The sequence below is a fragment of the Mobula hypostoma genome, chromosome 6 (genome assembly GCF_963921235.1).
Source record: "Mobula hypostoma chromosome 6, sMobHyp1.1, whole genome shotgun sequence".
NCBI classification, from domain to species: domain Eukaryota; kingdom Metazoa; phylum Chordata; class Chondrichthyes; order Myliobatiformes; family Myliobatidae; genus Mobula; species Mobula hypostoma.
In genome coordinates, this window is record NC_086102.1 from 47,453,286 (window position 1) to 47,473,602 (window position 20,317).

Below are 20,317 nucleotides of genomic sequence, written 5' to 3' on the forward strand. Positions count from 1 at the left end.
CTCCAAACTCCTAACGAAGTATAGCCGCTGCCTTGCCTTTTTTATATTTGCATCAATATGTTGGGACCAGGTTAGATCCTCAGAGATCTTGACACCCAAGAAACTTGAAACTGCTCACTCTCTCCACTTCTGATCCCTCTATGAGGATTGGTATGTGTTCCTTCTTCTTACCCTTCCTGAAGTCCACAATCAGCTCTTTTCATCAAGCCGACGTTGAGTGCCAGGTTGTTGCTGTGACACCACTCCACTAGTTGGAATATCTCGCTCCTGTACATCCTCTCATCACCATCTGAGATTCTACCAACAATGGTTGTATCATCAGAAAATTTATAGATGGTATATGAGCTATACCTAGCCACACAGTCATGAGTATAGAAAGAGTAGAGCAGTGGGCTAAGCACACACCCCTGAGGTGTACCAGTGTTGATTGTCAGTGAGGAGTAGATGTTATCACCAATCTGCACAGATTGTGGTCTTTACATTTATGATATCAGCATAGCTCATTTCAGCTAGTTTAGTTCGAGCAGTCAAGCTTCCAGGCAAACTGCATGTTTTTCTTTCTATTGCACTCAGTAACACTGGCACTCGCTTTCTATTGGCTATTTCATTTGCTTCAAAATACTGCTTAGTTTGTTCAGCATATATCATGCAGTTATTTGTTGTGCAATCAAACACGTCAACCTTTCTGATATAGCTTGCCATTTCTGCATTTTTTAATTTAATATTATTATCACCCAATACGTTATACTTTATACTTTATTGTAACCAAACAATTGGTACTAGAACGTACAATCATCACAGTGATATCTGATTCTGCGCTTCACACTCCCTGGATTACAAATATTAAATATTAAAAATATTAAAAATAGTTAAAATGAGTAAATATTAACAATTTAAATTATAAATCATAAATAGAAAATAGAAAAGGGAAAGTAAGGTAGTGCAAAAAAACCGAGAGGCCGGTCCAGATATTTGGAGGGTACGGCCCAGATCCGGGTCAGGATCCGTTCAGCAGTCTTATCACAGTTGGAAAGAAGCTGTTCCCAAATCTGGCTGTACGAGTCTTCAAGCTCCTGAACCTTCTCCTGGAGGGAAGAGGGACAAAAAGTGTTTTAGCTGGGTGGGTGGTGTCCTTGATTATCCTGGCAGCACTGCTCCGACAGCGTGTGGTGTAAAGTGAGTCCACAGACAGAAGATTGGTTTGTGTGATGTGCTGCGCCGTGTTCACGATCTTCTGCAGCTTCTTTCGGTCTTGGACAGGACAACTTACATATCAGGTTGTGACGCACCCTAGAAGAATGCTTTCTACGGGGCATCTATAAAAATTAGTGAGGGTTTTAGGGGACAGGCCAAATTTCTTTAGTTTTCTCAGGAAGTAAAGGTGCTGATGGGCCTTCTTGGCAGTGAACTCTGCTTGGTTGGACCAAGTCAGGTCATTTGTGATATTGACCCCAAGGAACTTAAAGCTTTTGACCTGTTCCACTTGCGCACCACCGATGTAAATTGGGTCGTGCGGTCCGCTACTCCTTCTGAAGTCAACAACCAATTCCTTCATCTTGCTGACGTTGAGGGATAGGTTATTGTCTTCGCACCATGCCACCAGGTTCTTAATTTCCTCTCTGTACTCAAACTCATCATTATGCAAGGTCCGGCCTACAATTGTTGTGTCATCAGCAAACTTATATATTGAGTTTGATGGAAACTTGGCTACACAATCATGGGTGTACAGTGAGTACAGCAGGGGGCTGAGTACACAGCCTTGTGGGGCACCGGTTCTCAGGTTGATTGTGGAGGAGAGCTTGTCCCCTATTTTTAAACCTATGGCCAAACTTGTTGCTTCTTCATTTCATTCATTTTCTGCCTCAAACATCTCTCTCTCCTTCCGACGAAAACATGGTGCACTACAACGTACAGGTAGTTATTTAAAACATACAGGGTTTGTTTAAAAATTTCCTCATTGCTTCTGTTATGTTTTGTAACTCCTGAAACTAATTGAAAGAAAAGCACAGGAACCGGGATATTTGCCTATGTAGTTCCATTTCTTTTTCTTTAGTGAAGCGGTCACATATGGTGTGGTGGTGTAATGACATATGCCATTCATGTACTTCTTGCATATAACTCATAATCAATTATGTAAACAAGGAATGCTTAATCAAACAATATATTTACAATATTGCTCAAATATTTCTGCAATATTAAATACACTGCTCCCCAACAGCTGGACAACATATGACAATCACAAAAAAAACTTTATGTGTAATATTAGACAAAGAAATATTCCCCACCATGATGAAGGGAGTCAACCTGAAATGTTGACGGTTTATTCCCCTCTTTAGAGGCTGCCTGACCTGCAGAGTTCCTCCAGAATGTTGGGTGTGTTCCTCAGGATTTCCAACATCCACAGAATCCCTCCCAAGATGGCTGTTGGAGCTGTACAGTATACTTCTGCTAGCTGTACCATTGTATCAGACTGATAAACATCTCTCTGAAAAGCTGTAACAGCGGCCCATATACTCACAGGTATATAATATTGTGGCTGTGTATTGCCCTTTCAGGTGATCCTTGCCTGTATTCATTGCTACTTTCCCTGGATAACCATTCATCGTAATTACTTTAGCGCTGTACACTGCTTCTGTAGCAGTAAATATTATGGACATTATGGACAGGAAAAAGTGATCATCACATTACAGTCCATTTTTGTTTTTTCACCTTTTGCCTTCAGGAATGTATGTTCAAGAGGAACAGCCTCATCTCCATTTACACACTGGCCCCTGAGTTCACTACAAGGATGTGCCCTCACCTTGGCCTTTTGCTGACATTTTTGATGTTGTTGACAAAGTCTGTTACAAATTTCCTTGTACCTACGTCTCCTGCTCTTTTTGAACTGTACACTGTTATCTCTCTGTAAGCTTGCAAGTTGCATAAATAAGATCAAAGTGAAGTCTACAGTGTCAGGAAAAGTAAGGGTTGGGTTGTCCAAAACACTCAAAATCTTCATTTCATTTTCACCTCCTAAACAATACATTTAAAACTCTTGGTGGTGTGGTCTGTGTCTGCATTGCTCTAACTCATGCCTGGTGCTCCTCACTTCCTCTGTCAGTGTATATGACTTCAGCTCTCTGTTGAAGAAACTTATTATGGAATTTCCTTGTTAAATCTCTCTGCCTTGCCGGCACCTTTCCCTTTCAGGCACTCTTAAAGTTTGCATCTTTAACCTAACCCTTCTGAAACCTCACCACTGTGATTTAAAAAGCAGGAACCAGAACATTTAGAATTATACTCAGCATAAATCACAAGTAGTTTTGAAAATGAGGGTAGAATGTTGTGGGAGAACAAACACAAGATAAAATCTCCAGTTTATTAGAATTCAAGTTTATCATGAGATACAATCTGACTCTGCCAACCCAGACTCTGTGTTGTTGCATAAATTTTCAGAGATGAAAGTTAATGGAAGAATTGAGTGGGTTGATGACCCTAAAATGATAAAGAGCCAACATCAGATGTTTAATTTCTTAGAATTGGAAAGTGTTTCAATGACATTTTCTTTCAAGGACATATTTTACAGGCACCTTTAAAAAGACCGGTAGAAAACTGCGGTTTCAACCACTGCCTTCGGGGCACTGTAGGTTATCATAGAGATGATAAATGGCAGGGTGATGCATATGTCAATTTTGCGGAGCGAGTCATCCTAGGCATTTTATTAGTCAGGCACTTCTAAATCAATAAATGTCTACAGGAAGTATGCTGACAGGGCTAATCATCGTGCCAGCTTAGGTCTCCCACACCAGCTGGTTGCTTCACTCATTGCCACACAGATGAAAACCTAAGCAGTAGTTGGACCCATTTGGACAACCACAACCTACATCACCAGCACTCCTTAAAAACATCGTCAGTGACTTAGAAGTTCTTTTCACTTGGTTTATCTGGTTGTTGGCACTGGTCTATCAAGTTTTTACCCTTTCAGTACTTGTTTCTAGTCACAAACGTCTACGTTGAGCTCTGTAGAGAGATGCTGTGCAGAAACAGGCTCTTTGGTCCATCAAGATCATGCTGACCTATGTGCACCAACCAAAGTCAAAAGTCAAATCTACAAATAATGACAAATCAACGTGTGGGTAATGTGTGTAGCGTGGCCAACAATGTGGACAATGTACCTGCTGCTTGAACCATACTGAAACCCTGCTCAGCTGTTGAGGGGGCTGGTACACAACTCTGTCACCATACAGCAGGCCCCCTGCTACAATTATATAGTGAATAACAGACTGAGAAGGAGAGAGTGTGGGACTGAAGAGGAAACATAATTTTGAGTATGATTCCAATAATCTTCCTTTAGTTACAGATTATCATATCAATCCTGCAGGTACAATATGAAATCATTGTCACCACGTAATCAACATTCTAAAGCACATGAATAAACACAGAACATTTAACATTGAACAGCTGACCTTGGGTGGCAATAAAAACCAAGATGGCTCTGGTGAGACACGGCAAAATTTTTCAGACAGGAAACAAAACTACTAACTATTCAATTAAATATACTTTTTCTGTTCTACACTCACTGGATTCTGCAGTTTGTAATTTCCCTTTGAGAGTTGTGCTTTTGAACTGTCTGTTCCTCCTGGCATTTCTGCGGTATCCGGAAGGATTTGGTAGACTGGACTCTCGAGAATGCATGTAGTGCCATAGTGGCCATTGCTGGAGCAGACTCCAGGCCAGATTGATGCAGTGGCGCCCAGGCCTGAGAGTGGAAAATGAACTGATGTTTAGTCAATTTAAGTGCCAAGCCGGATTTAAAAGATTAAGGCTTCAAGGTACTCAGTTAGTAGAGTAGGAGTATCTACACCAAAAAGATTTAATCACTTCAAGAAGTTGGCTCACCACCACCTTCTTGGGGGTGCCACATCCTGAAAAATGAATTTAACTAAAGCTATAGGCATCACATGTTGGGTTACCAGTAATGAACATAAGCTTCTGGAAAATCCCATAAAACTTTAGAATGTGTGGATGACTAAAATTCTGCTGTAATTTCTGTACGATTTTCAATTATCTGTTACTATTTTATAGTTTGGTGAAAGAACAGGGATTAGGCAACAAAAGACCATAAGACATAGGAGCAGAATTTGGCCGCTCGACCCAATCAAGTGTGCTCCACCATTCCATCATGGTTGATCTATTATCCCTCTCAGCCCCATTCTTCTGCCTTCTACCCGTAGCTTTTGACGCCATGACTAATCAAGGACCTATCAACATCTGCTTTAAAAGTACTCAAAAACTTGGCCTCCGTATCCATCTGTGGCAATGAATTCCACAAGTTTACCACACTCAACCAAAAGAAATTCCTCCTCACCTGAGGCTGTGCCCTCTGGTCCTAGACTCCCCCACTATAGGAAACATCCTCCCCACATCCACTCTATCTAGGCTTTTCAATATTCAATAGATTTCATTTAGCTCCCCCTCATTCTTTTAAACTCCAGTGTGTGAGGAGCAATCAAATGCTCCTCATACATTAACATAGTTTCTTGGATTAGGAACCCAAAACTGCTCACAATGCTCCAAGTGTGGTCTGACCAATGCCTTCTAAAGCCTCAACTTTACATCTTTGCACTTGTGTTCTAGTCCTTTTGAAATGAATGCCTTCAGGTAATCCTGCACAAGGACTCCCAAGTCCCTTTGCACCTCTGATTTTTGTATTTTCTCCCCATTTAGAAAACTATCTATGCCTTATTCTTTCTCTCAAAGTGCATGACTATTTATTTCCCTATACTGTATTCTATTTACTATTTCTTTGTCTAAGTCCTCCTGCAGACTCACTGATTCCTCAGTACTACCTGCCCCTCCACATATCTTCGTATCATCTGCAAACTTGGCCACAAAGCCCTCGATGCCATCATCCAAATCACTGACATATAACATGAAAAGAAGAGGTCTCATCACCGAACCCCAATCACTGGAGGCCTACCAGAAACTTCCCTCTTTATTCCCACTCTTTGCCTCCTGCCAGTCAGCCAATCTTCTATCCATACAAGTATCTTTCCTGGAATACCATGGGCTCTTATCTTGTTAAGCAGCCTCATGTGCAGTACCTTGTCAAAGGCCTTCTGAAAATCCAAATAAACAACATTCACTGACTCTCCTTTGTCTACCCTGCTTGTTATTCCCTCAAAGAATTCTAACAGATTTGTCAACCAAGATACCTTATTAAGGAAACCATGCTGACTCTGGTCTTTTTTTATCATGTGCCTCTAAATACCTCAAAACCTCATCATTAATAATGGACTCCAACATCTTCACACCCACAGAAGTCAGGCTAGCTGGCCAATAATTTCCTTCCTTCTTTCTTCCTACTGTCTTAAATAGTGGAGTGACAATTGCAATTTTCCAGTCCTCTAGAACCATTCCAGAATCTAGTGATTCTTGAATGATCATTACTAATGCCTCCACAATCTCTTCAGCTACTTCATTCAGAACCCTGGGGTGTAGTCCATCTCATCCAGATGACTTATCTACCTTCAAACCTTTCAGCTAGCCCAGCACCTTCTGCTCAGTAATAGCAACTACATTCACTTCTACCACCTGACGCTCATGAACTACTGACATGCTGAAGACTGACACAAAATCCTTATTAAGTTTGTCACCCATTTCTTTGTCCCCAATTAGCATCATTTCCAGTGATCCAATATCAACTCTCACCTTTCTTTTACTCCTTACATTCTAAAAAAAATTGGTATTCTCTTTTATATTATTGGCTAGTTTATTTTCATATTTTATTATTTCACTCCTTATGGCTTTTTAGTTGCCTTGTGTTGGTTTTAAAAGAGCTTCTCAATCCTCTAACTTTCCATTACTTTTTGCAACATTATATTCACTCTCTTTTCCTTTAATGCCTTCTTCTACTTCCCTTGTCAGCCACAGTTGTTTTATCCTCCCTTTAAAATACTTCTTCATCTTTGGGATGAATCTATCCTGTGGCTTCCAAATTGCCCCCAGAATCTCCAGCCATTGCTGTTCTGCTAGTCTGCTAGTCTTCCTTTCCAATCATCTTTGGCCAGCTCATTTCTCATGCCTCTGTAATTCCCTTTACTGCATTGTAATACAGATACATCTGATTTTATCTCTATCACTCAAATTTCAGGGTGAATCCCATCACCTTATGATCACTGTCCTTAAACCTCTGATCAAGTCTGGTTCATTACACAACACCCAATCCAGGATTGCCTTTTCCCAAGTGAGCTCGAACACAAGCTGCTCTAAAAAGCCATCTCAAAGGCCTTCTACAAATTTTCCCTCTTGGGATCCAGCTCTAATCTGATTTTCCTACCTGCATATTGAAATCCTCATGATGATTGTAACATTGCCCTTTTTATATGCATTTTCTATCTCCCATTGTAATTTTTATCCCACATCCTGGCTACTGTTCAGACCCCTATATATAATACCTATCAGGGTCTTTTTGCCCTTGTAGTTTCTTGAGTCTACTCACGGGAATTCTACATCTTCTGATCCTATGCCATCTCTTTCTAAGGATTTGATTTCATTTTTCACCAATGGAGTCATCCCACCCCCTATGCCATCCTGTCTGTCTTTTCAATACAACATGCATCCTTGGATGTTAAGCTCCCAAACAAGATCTTCTTTCAGTCACGATTCAGTGAAGCTCACAATGTCATACCTGCAAACCTCTAACTGAGCTACAAGATCATCTACCTTATTCCACATACTGCACCTTCAATCCTGTATTTATCACACTTTTTGATTTTGCCCCCATGTTAAACTTCAGCTCATCCCAATGACTGCATTTTTACCCTATCATCTACCTGTCCTTCCTCACAGTCTCACTACACACTACACACTGCTTCTACTTGTATACCAACTACCCCATCCTCAGCCCTCCCATTTCGGTTCCCACCCCAATGCCAAATTAGTTTAATTCCTCCCAAACAGCTCCAGAAAAGCTTCTTGAAAGGATATTGGTCCCTCTTGATTAAAATGTAACCTGTCCTTTTTGGGATCCCAGGAGAGATCCTAATGATCCAGAAATCTGAAACACTGTCCCCCACATCATCCTATTTTTACCTTCACTGACGGGTGCCCCAGGCAGCCATCCAGAGATTACTACTATGAAGGTCATGCTTTTCAGATTTCTGACTAACTCCCCATATTCTCTTTTCAGGACCTCCTCCTCCCTTTCCCTAGCTATATGTTGGTATCAATATGTGCCATGACTTCTGACTGCTCCCCCTTTACAATGCTGTGGATCCAGTCCAAGACATCTCTGACCCTGGCACCTGGGAGGCAACATACCATCAGGGTTTCTTTTTCACCTCCACACAATCTGCTTTCTGCTCCTCAAACTACAGAATCCCCTATTACTACTGCACTCCCTTTCTCCCCATTCCCTTCTGAGCCACAGATCCAGGCTCAATGTTGGAGACCTGCTCACTGCTGCTTCTTCCTGATAGGCCACTACCCCAACAGTACCCATATATTCATTATATGAAAGGCACTTAACCACACATTGCTCTGCGACAACACTAGTGCCAAGCTGTATCGGCCCTAGTGCCCTTCCCTTGGACAATTTCGGTGGCATGGAGAGAGGAGACTTGCAGCATGGGCAACTGCTGGTCTTCCATACAACCTTTCCCAGGCCTGTGCCCTAGAAACCTTCCAAGGCGCAAATCCATGGTCTCATGAGACTAACGGATGCCTATATACAGGTGTCCCCCGCTTTTCGAACGTTCGCTTTACGAAACCTCACTGTTACGAAAGACCTACATTAGTTACCCATTTTCGCTAACAGAAGGTGTTTTCACTATTACAAAAAAAGGCAGCACGCGCCCCGAGCAACCGCTTCTCCCCCGGATTCGGAACTGCATTCTAGCTGGCATTGCTTAAACACGTGCCTGTGAGCATCCATTTGCAAGATGAGTTCTAAGGCATCGGAAAAGCCTAAAAGAGCTTGTAAGGGTGTTACACTTCGCGTAAAACTAGACATAATTAAGCGTTTGATCATAGTGAACGAAGCAAGGACAAAGTGAGTTTGGTTTGTGGAAGTTGACGCAGGTTGAAGAGGTTTTGGCATCCCATGACCAAGAACTGACAGATGAGGAGCTGATGCAATTGGAAGAGGAAAGGATAACAATCGAAACCAAATGCAGTAGCAAACAGACTGAAAGTGAAGTCGTCCAGGAACTGAATGTGAAGCAACTGCGTGAGATTTTCGCCGCAATGATAAAGTACGACTTTAATTTTGAAAAGGTACGTCGGTTTAGGGCATATATGCCAGATGGTTTGAGTGCTTACAAAGAACTGTATGATAGAAAAATGCATGAGGCTAGCAGTCAAGCATACTGTTGTTTTTCAAGCCTTTCACATCAGCCACAGCAGACGACGAACCTTGACCTTCAACATCGAGGCAGGCAGGCATAGAAGAAGATGACCTGCCTGCCTTGATGGAAACAGACAATGATGAGATGACACCCCAGTGTCCCACCACCCCAACCCCCGGGCCGCGGACCGATACCAATCCGCGAAGAATGCAGCAGTAGCCGGGAGGCACCCAGCATATCTTCAAGGAAAAAAGCCAAAATAAACAAGTTAATTAATTAGGTGCTGTCCGGCACGTAAATGTCGGCCCAGATCAGAGGCGATTGCCGATTACGTCGCCTCTGATCTAGGCCGACATTTACGTGCTGGGCGGCACCTAATTAATTTGCTTGTTTATTTTGGCTTTTTTCTTAAAGATGTGCTGGGTGCGTCCCGGCCACCGCTGTACCCCTGCATGCTTCGCGGATCGGTATCGGTTCGCTGCCCGGAGGGTGGGGCCACTGCACCACCCCAACCTCTGACGACTCAGCCTAACACACCATCATCAGTATTCTCTGCGCTGTCTTCCTAATTCCGGTAAGTGATACTACACTTTACATATATTATTTCTACTTTATATAGGCTGTGTATTTTTATGTGTTATTTGATATGATTTGGCAGCTTCATAGCTTAAAGGTTACTGGAGAGAGTGTTTTTTCCGAGAGCGTTTGTGTGAGATTTTCGCTACGGAGAACAGTGCAGGCAATGATTGTAGAGAAGTATTTCTACTTCATATAGGCTGTGTATTTATCATATCATTCCTGCTTTTACTATATGTTACTGTTATTTTAGGTTTTATGTGTTGTTTGGCATGATTTGGTAGGTTATTTTTGGGTCTGCAAATGCTCATAAATTTTTCCCATATAAATAAATGGTAATTGCTTCTTCGCTTTACGACATTCTGGCTTACGAACCGTTTCATAGGAGCGCTCTACCTTCAGATGGTGGGGAAAACCTGTATTCATTATTGAAGAGAATGACCACAGGGATACTCTGCACTGGCTGGTTAATCCCTTTTCTTCTCCTGACAGTCATCAAGATACCTGCTTCCTACCACTTAGGGATAACAATATCCCTGTAGTTCTGATCTATCGTCTCCTCATTCCCCCTTATGAGCCGAAGGTTATCAAGCTGCAGCTCCAATTCCTTAATGCAGTCTCTAAAGAGATGCAGCTCAATGTACTTCATGCAGATGTAGTTATCAGGGAAACTGGAGATTGTTGTCATGTGTACTAAGTCACTGGAAGGAAGTACTGCTAGATATAAAGCAGTCGCTTTATTCGACAAACTGAGATGGAGCAGGCATAATATTAAAATCCCTTTCAGAGGGAAAAAGGCCTGCTTCACCCAACACTATGCTAAGGATCAAAGGACAACTCAGAACAATTCCATATTTACAATACATCAACAATGCTTTCTTTGAACTACACACAAACTTCACACTTGCCTCTTCACACTCACGCTACAGACACCCAAATGACACCCAAATAATGAACTTAAATCGGCATTGTCTAGTCTTCCAATTAACTGTGGTTCATGGTTCTTAGGAATCCATTGTTGAGAGCTGCATTTTAAATTTAACCTACTGTCTATTTGAAGACTGTTGGCTGAAGTCAGTTGCTGAAGTTACTTGAGATGCAAGGGTACTTAGGAGTCCTTGTGCAGAAGACCATAATAAGATCTTATGGTCTTATGGTCTTATAAAGGTTAACTTGCAGGTAGAGTCAGTGGTGAGGAAGGCAAATGCAAAGTTAATTTGCATTCATTTCAAGACATCTAGAATACAAGAGCAGGATGTGATGCTGAGGCTTTATAAGGCACTGGTGAGGCCTCACCTTGAGTATTGTGAACAGTTCTCAGCTCCTCATCTTAGAAAAGATGTGCTGGCATTGGAGAGGGTCCAGAGGAGGTTCACAAGGATGATTCCAGGAATGAAAGGGTTATCATATGAGAAACATTTGGTAGCTCTGGGTCTGTACTCACTGGAATTCAGGAGGATGAGGGGGAATCTCATTGAAACTTTTTGAATGTTGAAGGGCCTAGACAGAGTAGATGTGGAAAGGATGTTTCCCATGGTGGGAGAGTCTAGGACAAGAGGGCACAGCCTCAAGATAGAGGGGTATCCATTTAAAACATAGCTGTGGAGAAATTTCTTTAGCCAGAGGGTGGTGAATTTGTGGAATTTATTACCATAGGCAGCTGTGGAGGCCAGGTCATTGGGTATATTGATTGGCCACAGCATCAAAGGTTATGGGGAGAAGGCTGGGAAGTGGGGCTGAGGAGAGAAAAAAGATCAGCCATAATTAATTGGCAGAGCAGACTCAATGGGCGAAATGGCCCAATTCTACTCATGGTCTTATAGTTATTTGCTACTTGTGCTAACCCCAATAGCACCCGAACAGTCCCTCCTCTTGGCCCTCCTGAACAAAAATAAATTTGTACCAGAAAAGGTCAACCTTAAGGAGGACCTACTCAATTAGGGCAGCAGAAATGCCCTGCTTCAGAATCCCTCCAATGACTCGATGTGCATCTGCATCTACCCTAGCATCCCTAATGGCTGCCTACAAAACACTAAGCAGAGAGATTGTCCAGAAATTTGAACAAGTTTTTAAAATTCCAGCTTCATTCATATGCCTGATGCCTCCTTTCCTGCTGGCCGATTGTAGTTTAATCACATTCTTTATCTTCACCCCTTCATTCTCTGACAGCTAAACTCTCTCTTTCCAGGGGCACCAGCAAAGTAAGTGCATCAGGCTCACAGGCCCTCTCATCGATGTACAGGAAGGAGTTTGGGTGTTCTCTGTTTGAGTGACTGCAAGGACCTCTCTCCAGTGGCACCCCTTCTGAACTGTCCAGTCGATCACTGGCCTGACTGCTGAAAGGGCCCAGCTCATTTGTATTCACTCCCCATTCAGACTGGGGGTGACTGCCTTCAGATGCCGTGTGCAATCTTTCTCAGTCTACCATGCCATCAAAGTTGTGGAACCTGATGTCTCTGTTCTAACTTAAATCACTCCCCATCTATTTCCCCAATATCTTTTCTATTCTATGCTATTCGACTAATCATCTACCTTCAGCAACCAGCCTTCTGTCATAAGGGGGTGGCTAGGAACGGACCCAAGTGCAAGACACAGACACTGAAGGACTAGGGACAGGACTAAAATACAGGGTAAGAGCAAGGACATGGACACGAAAACCGGGAACCCGGAACAGGACTGGACGAGAGAGCTAGGAGCCCGGGCTTGGACTCCGAGCCAGAGACTGGACAAGAACCCAGTACCTGGGTCTTGCCTCTGGCTCGGACCTCAGAACTAGGCAAGGACAAGGCTTGGCTGGCAGGCAGGACGAGGCTGGAGTCTTCAGGCTTGAGGCTAGAGGCTAGAGACTCGAGGCGAGGCTTGGCAGGAGGCTGCAGTCTTCAGGCTTAAGGCTAGAGTCCAGAGGCAAGGATTGGCAGGAGGCTGGAGACTTGAGACTTGAGACTTGAGGCGAGGCTGGAGGCTGGAGGCAGGAGACTTGAGGTGAGGCGAGGCGAGGCTGGAGGCAGGAGACTGGAAGCTCCTCCTGGACAGGGCGCGGTACTCCTGGGCAGGGTGCGGATCACCACCTGACGGAGGCGTGGGACAGTAAGGGACAGAACCAACCGTAGGTAACGGCAAGACAGCCTGGCTTACCCAACGGAGGCAAGGGACAGGAAGGGACGGAACCAATAGCAGGTAACGGCAAGACGGCCTGGCTTACCTGACGGAGGCAAGGGACAGGAAGGAACAGAACCAACCGCAGGTAACGGCAAGATGGCCTGGCTTACCCAGCGGAGGCAAGGGAAAGGAATGGAGCTAGGTACGGGGCAGCTCCAGGACAAGACTGAAGGCAATACAAGGCGAAACAAGAACTTCAGGCGAGGTGAGAGTTACCGGCAAGACAAGGCAAGGCTTCAGGCGAGGAAACAGAAGGCAGGGGAAGGGATACAAGGAGTAAGGACAAGAACAATCCAGCAGCCACGTCCTGGTCTCTGGAGGTATTTATGCAGCCAGCCCCAACGAGCATCAGCTGCCTCAATTAGAGCTCAACAAGAACAGAAACAGGGTAGACAGGAAAACCTGGAGCAAGGGTCAATGGACCGGACCGTGAACCGGAATACGGACTTCACGGACCAGACCATGACACCTCCATTACAGAGTACCGTTACCATTACACTTTAACAGGTTATTCACGGGGTTCTGTCATGCTCTCAGTGTCCTCTGCCTTCGTGTTTGCTGTGGGTCTGCTTCCGTCAGCTGTGGTCAGGTCTGGTGTGGCTGACTGGTGTTCTTCTCTCAGGTTCTTATAATTACCTGGTTACTGGGTACCCCTGACCTCCCACTCTGTCTGTGGGGGCAACAAGAACATGAGTCATATGGTTTAATCGGAGTCTAGTGTTCCCCTGGCTGTCTCGTTGAGTCTGCACACAGGGCCAAGTGTCATTTGTTAAAACTACTATCTGTGGTCCTGTCCATCTGGGAGCAAAGCCTGCCCTTTCAGACAGTACCTTCACCGTGACTTGCTCACCCGGCTGTGGGAGGACTATCTCCTTTTCCTCTGGCTCTCTCTGATCACCAATGTGCTGCTGTTGTTCTGTCAGTCCTCTGCACTTTACCCTGGTTACAGTGCTCCTTCACATCTCCATGTAATCTTACTGAATTGACTGCTGTAGTTCATTTCTATACACTTGTAATCTCTGTTGCATTTTGTTCTGCTGTCCTGCCCACGCTGAAGTCTGCACACTCGTTCCCTTTCTGCTCCTTACTATCTTTCCGGTGATCCTTTACTGTGATCACCTCAGGCAGTTGCACTGCTTCTGACAGCTCCTGAATGTGCTTAGACCCTCCCCTTGGGACCTTCTGACATGATTCCCATGCATCACCCTGTCTCTTTTCCCTGCTTGGGGCTGCTGTCTCCCTGTGGACCATGTTAGCTGCTTTGTGGGTCACATATGTTTGGTGTTGCTATCTTGTCCATGTTATTTCTCCTTTTCCTGAATCTATGGTCACGCCTCAGTCTGTCTATTCCCAGGATAGGACCTTCATTGCTTGGGCACACCCAGAAATTTGCACTCCCTCAATCTCAACTACCTGGGGCTGACTTCTCTCCACCCTCATTGTTTCACTTCCTACACTGGTAATGTAAATTACCTCTCCAATCGCGACCCCATTCCAAGTCCACTCCATCCTGCAGTCTACAACCCCTCTGTTCTGAGATCTCCTCTCTCCACCTTCTGCTGAACAAAAGCCCATGATTACCTCGCTCTCGGGCACACAAGAAAAAAAACACTCCCCTCATTGGATGCCACACATTCTAAAGCCCCATTATCTCTAGTCATAACCCAAACACAGAGAAACACAGCTGCTACAGAGAAACCATTACACTAGCAGTGAAACCTTTCCCAGGGTGTTACACTCCTTGACCCTATCACTTCATAATACCATTCATTTCATTTTTGTAATCCTAGAACTGAATAATGGACTCCAGCATCTTTCCAACCTCTGAGGTCAGGCTAACTGGACTATAATTTCCTTTCTTCTGTATCCCTCCCTTTTTAAAGATTGGAATTTGCAATTTTCCAGTCTTCATGAACCATTCTAGTATCTAGTGATTCTTGAAAGATCATTACTAATGCTTCCACAATCTCTTCAGCCACCTCTTTCAGAACCCTGGGGTGTACACCTTCTGGTCCAGTTGACTTATCTACCTTCGGACCGTTCAGCTTTCCAAGCTCCTTCTCCTTAGTAAAAGCAAAAACACGCTGCCCCCTGACACATTTGACTCTTTAGCATATTGCTAATGTCTTCTGCAGTGAAGACTGATGCAAAATGCTTAAGTTCATCTGTCATAACTTTGTCCCCATTCCTATTTCTCCAGTATCATTTCCCAACGATTCGATATCCACTCTCACCTCTCTTTTACTCTATATATATATTTGAAAAAGCTTTGGCTATCCTTTCTTACGTTATTGGCTTGCTTACCTTCATATTTAATCTTTAATCTCCTTATGGCTTTTTTAGTTGCCTTTTGTTTGTTTTTAAAACATAGAAACATAGAAAACCTACAGCACAATACAGGCCCTTCAGCCCACAATGCTGTGCCGAACAAGTACTTAGTTTAGAAATTACCTAGGGTTACCCATAGCCCTCTATTTTTCCTAGCTCCATGTACCTGTCCAGAAGTCTTTTAAAAGACCCTGTCGTATCCACTTCCACCACCCTCCAGCCCATTCCACACACTCACCACTCTCTATGTAAAAAACTTACCCCTGATATCTCCTCTGTACCTACTTCCAAGCACCTTAAAACTGTGCCATTTCATGTTAGCCATTTCAGCCCTGGGAAAAAGCCTCTGACTATACACATGATCAATGCCTCTCATCATCTTATACACCTCTTTCAGGTCACCTCTCATCCTTCGTTGCTCCAAGGAGAAAAGGCAAAGTTCACTCAACCTATTCTCATAAGGCATGCTCTCCAATCCAGGCAACATCCTTGCAAATCTCCTCTGCACCCTTTCTATAGTTTCCACATCCTTCCTGTTGTGAGGTGACCAGAACTGAGCACAGTACTCCAAACGGGGTCCGACCAGGTCCTATATAGCTGCAACACTACCTCTCAGCTCTTGAACTCAATCCCACTTTTTATGAAGGCCAATACACCATACACCTTTTTAACTACACAGTCAAACTGCACAGCAGCTTTGAGTGTCCTATGGATTCGGACCCCAACATCCCTCTGATCCTCCACACTGCCAAGTCTTACCATTAATGCTATATTCTGCCATCATATTTGACCTACTAAAATGAACCACCTCACACCTTTCTGGGTCGAACTCCATCACCCACTTCTGAACCCAGTTTTGCATCCTATTGATGTCCTGCTGTAACCTCTGACAGCCCTCCACACAATTCACAACACCCCTAACCTTTGTGTTATCAGCAAATTTACTAATCCATCCCTCCACTTCCTCATCCAGGTCATTTATAAAAATCACGAAGAGTAGGGGTCCCAGAACAGATTCCTGAGGCACATCACAGGTCACCGACTTCCATGCAGAATATGACCTGCCTACAACCACTCTTTGCCCTCTGTTGGCAAGCCGATTCTGAATCCACAAAGCAAGGTCCCCTTGGATCCCACGCCTCCTTACTTTCTCAACAAGCCTTGCATGGGGTACCTTATCAAATGCCTTGCTGAAATCAATATACACTACATCTACTGCTCTACCTTCATCAATGTGTTTAGTCACATCCTCAAAAAATTCAATCAGGCTCGTAAAGCACAACCTGCCTTTAACAAAGCCATGCTGACTAGTCCTAGTCATATTATGCCTCTCCAGATGTTCATAAATCCTGCCTCTCAGAGTCTTCTCCATCAACTTACCAACCACTGAAGTAAGACTCACCGGTTTATAATTTTCTGGGCTATCTCTACTCCCTTTCTTAAATAAGGGAACAACATCCGCAACCCTCCAATCCTCTGGAACCTCTCCAGTCCCCATTGATGATGCAAAGATCATTGCCAGAGGCTCAGCAATCTCCTCCCTCACTTCCCACAGTAGCCTGGGGTATATCTCATCTGGTCCTGGTGATATCTAACTTGATGCTTTCCAAGAGCTCCAGCACATCCTTTTTCTTAATGTCTATATGCTCAAGCTTTTCAGTCCACTGTAAGTCATCCCTACAATCGCCAAGGTCCTCTTCCATAGTGAATAGTGAAGCAAAGTACTCATTAAATACTTCTGCTACCTTCGCTGGTTCCATACACACTTTTCCACTGTTAAAAGCCTCCCAATCAGCTAACAACCCACTAATTTTTGCTATTCTATATCTGTCTCTTTTTCTTTTATGCTGTTATTGACTTCCCTTATCAACCATGGTTTCCCCATTCTCCCTTTAGAATACTTCTTCATCTTTGGGGTATATCTATCCCATGCCTTCCAAATTGTCCCCAGAAACTCCAGCCATTATGTCCTGCCATCATCCCTGCTAGTGTCCCCTTCCAATCAACCTTTGCCAGATCGTCTCTCATTCAAACAGCAGAGACAGTTACACATGGCAGAGATCCCAATCTCCCAGAGACTGGTTCCAAATTCTCAAGATGCTTTTACATTTTAACTTCCACTTTGCAATGGAGAAGGGTATAACTTGGCCCTCATTTTAGAGTGCTGACCGGGCACTACGTTATAGAAAAGACTTCACTCAAGAAAACCCTGGAGACAATAGTTCAAAGCATCATTCGGAGTGTTGCTGAAATCTTCTTGCACAGGAGATGCATTCAGTTCCAATCAATGGAGCAAGCACAGGATGATGTATGCCAAGGAGAAGCTCACTCCATGGAGGAAACATAGCTTCCAGCTTCCCTGGTGAAGCAGTGATTGCTGAAACTCAGAAATAAAAGCTGAAATGTGTTCAAGCAGAATCTGTGGAGAAAGAAAAAGCTGAATAGATATTAAGGTTTGATAACTTTTCATTTGAACTGTCCAGTTCTGTTACAAGCTGGAAACACTGACTGTAATTTTTGAATTCCAATTTGGAGAAGAGGCAACACCATATCCACACCAAGACAACTACACTTAGAAACAGTTACAAGTCATCAAGTGATCAACACTTCCACCCACTAACCCAACCTGACACCACTACATACACATCACTTTATATACCATGTACTGTGTATAACAGTGGGTTGTACATTGGGTTTTATAGGATTGCTTTCATATTTATATTTATTGTGTTTTATTGTGTTCTTTATGGTCATTGTGTTTTCCTATGCTGCATCGGATCCGGAGTAACAATCATTTTATTCTCCTTTACATCCATGCACTGAAGAATGACAATAAACAATCTTGAATCTTAAGTTTAGTACTGGACTGCTCTGATGAAAAGCTCTTACCCAGATTCTCTTTCCATAGATGATAACTGGCTTGCTGAGTATTTTCAGAGTCATCTGTTCTGTTTTAGATTCCTATCATTTGAAGTTTAGTTTCTCTCAGTCTTAGTATTTTGTTATTTTTGTTATCTCTCTTTCTCTTTTTTCATGAAACTCCTTCTGTTTACACTTCATCCAGACAGAGCTGTGATTAGAAATCTCTCCATCCTCCTTCCGCTGACGCAACCACCACGGTTTCTCGTCTCCACCATCTCACAAACGTTCCTTTGTTCTCTCCACTCCCCCCGCTTCGCCACAATTTTTACATTTCCCAACGTTTCTTAGCCCCAATCAAAGGCCATTGGCTCACCTGAAACACTAACTCTGATTCTCTCTCCGTCAATGTTGCCTGACCCATCAAGTAGGTCTGGGGTTTTCTGTTTTTATTGCAGATTTTCCTGGAGTTGAGTGCTTTTTGTTTGGTTTTCTGGTTTCTGAAACAGTGCTTCTGAGTCAAGAGTAAGTATGATGGTCATTTCCTGAACACAGCTGTGATGTATCGCCATGTGCAGCCTTCGTTTATTCTACCACTTCTTGGAATAACTGCAGAAACATGGGGTCTCTCTCTTACTGTTGTTTCTATACTTATCCGGCAACCACGACAATAACCCAAATGTACACACTAGACCAGCATTAGCTATCAAACATTTAGTAAATGTGTAACACCAAAAAGTAAAATATGAATATCTTATAGAACCACAACTGCAGTTCAGGCCAGAGTAGCATGTATCCAGACAGTTTAAGTTAATAAATCAGGAATTTGCCTTGCTGGAGATGAAGATCAATTTACACTGTGATTCTGAGAACTGCTGATGGTGCCTGCTGTGAATTACTAGGCATGTTAAAAAACCCATGAATCAGGCTCTGACACAAGAGATCCCAGACGTGTAGTTTCAGTTGGCTCCATGCTCAATTTAGTTGGGCATCTGAACCATTTCAACATGGTGACTGATCCACTGTGCAGCATTTGACTCTGTTGCATTTGTTTTTGGGAGCTTGGGTGCCTTTTCAGTCCAAAATAGTGACTATCACCTATAGATTTGTGGCACGTGTCATACCAGATGTCATTTTGGCAGGTGCAGCTGATGCCGAGTTTAATTATATGAAATAGGCAGCTTCTGATGCTAATCAGTATGCAAAACTGATTTGGCACCAGCTTTGCTAATTGGAACTTATTGCTCCAGCTTACACTCTCTCCTTGCCTCCCTAAGTTGAACACAAGTTCAGCAGGAGGAAGACACAGCTATGCAAGCTTTTCTCTGTATCTTGGTACATGTAACAATAATGAACCAATTCCAATTCCACTACTCACTTATTTGAAAAGATCAACAACTACTTTCATGTATTTCTCATGGCTGATTTTAGATTTCATACAGGTTTGATGCTCTCCAAGAATTCCTGACAATTATTACATCTCCAGGGAGTAGTTTGCCAGTTGCTTTGTACAAGGTTCTTCACAGGCCAGTTGCTCTCACATACAGGCACATTCAAAGGCACCCCCTTTTGAGTAAGATTGGGAGTTTCAGTAAATTTCACACAGAGCAGGACAAGCAGTCACGATGAAGGAGGAGAAACTGACATCCACTCGAAGTCTTTCAAGGAGTAGCTTCCATTTCTGCAAGCTGAGCAAGGAACACTGAAACCTGCCACCGAGCCACAATCACAGAACAGGGCAAGGATGGCTCAAAACCTCTGTATGTCAACCCTTTTCATTCCAGACTTACAAGTATTTAAATTATTTAAATACCTGTTAGTATACCCGCTGTACATAAATGATTTAGATGATGGAATAGGTGGCTTTGTAGCCAAGTTTGCAGATGATACAAAGATTGGTGGAGGGGCAGGTAGTGTTGAGGAAACAGGTAGGATGCAGAAGGACTTAGACAGATTAGGAGAATGGGCAAATGAAAAACAATGTTGGAAAATGCATGGTCATGCACTTTGGTAGTAGAAATAAATGTGCAGACTATTTTCTAAATAGGGAGAAAATCCAAAAATCTGAG